Consider the following 2,545-nt stretch of genomic DNA (forward strand, 5'->3'; position numbering starts at 1 on the left):
TCTTACGGGTCAAGACCCAGTCGGCAGCGTTGACTTATCGAACCGGACATAAATATCCAACAGCTCCCACTTGGACGGTCTCTGATAAGATCTCAACGCAGACAGCCAGCGGTGCTCTAGCTACACATGGCTGCCCCCAACAGGTCGTGACACTTTAAAGTCACTAACCAAGGTATCTTCCCTTTAGCAATGGCTTGCTACTTGAAGACAATAGACTTATGGCAATCGTTGTCATCTATCCCTTCTGTAAAAGACATCAATTGAACAATGAGACATGGATCAGATTCAATCTCATATGGCGTTCAATCATTATCGTTCTCGTTCAAGAATCAAAGTGGTCCAATCAAACACACAGTAAGTTTGGGTAAGGCCTTACACTTCACCAGTTTGAATCAACGAGGGCGCCCAGATGTCTAACTGTTACATATAATGTAAGAGTACAAAATCCCATCTTGACTACATACAACTCCCACCGAACTTCAGAACCACTCCCAACCAATGCCTTTATGACTGGCAGTTACACGACAGCGATTGACACTGATCAAAGAATAGTCTTTAGTAAACGGAAGTTCTAGTATGTATCTCAGGTCAGAGGATACTAAATGAGTATGCCCAAATCAAAACATCTTATGACTAAGATCCATGAAGATGATTTGATGCGAGTTACATCCAGCATCATTCATAATGAAGCCTGTGAATTTGGAAGTCAATTCCTTGAGTCCAAAATCAGAATAGTCTTAATTCAGAGTCGTTCCCACGAGTATGATCGACTACGGATAATTTAGAATACAAGATTCACGGATTAAACGTATCAAAATCGAACACAGTTGTAGGATTCAAGAATTGCATTTAATTAGTAAATCAAAATGAATACAGGAATACAACTATTTGATGTTCGTACATCCAAATACTAAATCAAAACATTTCACTAGCTAATCTAAGCCCAATAGCATCCATATGACGGTCATGTTTCTCTTGAGTCATTGGCTTAGTAAATGGGTCAGCTAAGTTTTGATCTGTGTCAATTTTGCTTATAACGATGTCTCCACGTTCCACAATCTCACGTATGTAGTGAAATTTTCTCAAAATGTGCTTTGCTTTGTGATGTGATCTAGGCTCCTTGGCTTGAGCAATAGCACCTGTGTTATCACAAAATATCTGGATGGGTTTCATGATACTTGGAACCACATCGAGATCGGTTATGAACTTCTTCATCCAAGCAGCTTCCTTTGCGACATCTGATGCGGCAATGTACTCAGATTCCGTGGTAGAATCAGCTACAACACTCTGCTTGGAGCTTTTCCATGAGACAGCTCCTCCGTTGAGAGTGAACACGAAACCCGTTTGTGAGCGAGAGGTATCTCGATCAGTTTGAAAACTAGCATCAGTGTAACATTTTACAGTGAGCTCCTCATTGACTCCTCCAAATATCAAGAACATATCTTTTGTCCTTCTCAAGTACTTAAGGATGTTCTTAACTGCAGTCCAGTGGGCAACCCCAGGGTTCTGCTGGTAACGGCTGGTCATGCTCAAAGCATACGAGACGTCTGGTCGAGTACATACCATAGCATACATGATAAAACCAATCGCTGAAGCATATGGAACTCCTTCCATTTGCTTTATCTCTCGGTCCTCAGAGGGAGCTTGCGATTTGTCCAAGACGGTTCCTTTAGTCATTGGAACACCTCCTTTCTTGGAGTTTTCCATCTTGAAGCGTCTCATTACTTGATCTATGTATGTGCTCTGAGTTAGCCCAAGAAGTCGCTTAGATCTATTCCTATAGATCTTGATTCCTAGAATGTAAGCAGCTTCTCCAAGATCCTGCATTGCAAAGCAAGATCCCAACCAATGTTTAATTTCCTTAAGCATGGGGATGTTGTTTCCAATGATCAATATATCATCCACATACAAGATGAGAAATGATATAGCACTCCCACTAGCCTTTCTGTAAACACAAGGTTCATCTTCGTTCTTGACAAAGCCAAACTCTTTGACTTTCTGGTCAAAACGAAGATTCCAGCTCCGAGATGCTTGCTTGAGTCCATAAATGGACTTGTTTAGCTTGCATACCCTATTAGGATATTTTGGATCGATAAAACCGTCAGGTTGAACCATATAAACATCTTCGGAAAGATGTCCATTAAGAAAGGCGGTCTTAACATCCATTTGCCAAATTTCGTAATCATAGTACGCAGCTATGGCAAGTAATATCCTGATCGATTTGATCATAGCAACGGGTGAGAAGGTTTCATCATAGTCAATACCTTGAGTTTGAGTGAAACCTTTCGCTACTAGCCGTGCTTTATAGGTTTGTATATTTCCATGCATGTCAGTTTTTCTCTTGAAAACCCATTTGCTCCCTACTGCCCGAGATTCGGGGGGTAGCTCAACCAAGTCCCAGACTTGATTATCACGCATGGACATCTCGGCTTTCATGGCCTCTAGCCATTTCGCAGAATCTAGATTAGAAATAGCAGATTTGTAACTAGTAGGCTCGTCATCAGACTCGGCTACTGTCAGGACTTCAGAACCCTCAACATGCCAA

Source organism: Helianthus annuus, chromosome 3 (genome assembly GCF_002127325.2).
Source record: "Helianthus annuus cultivar XRQ/B chromosome 3, HanXRQr2.0-SUNRISE, whole genome shotgun sequence".
NCBI classification, from domain to species: Eukaryota; Viridiplantae; Streptophyta; class Magnoliopsida; order Asterales; family Asteraceae; genus Helianthus; species Helianthus annuus.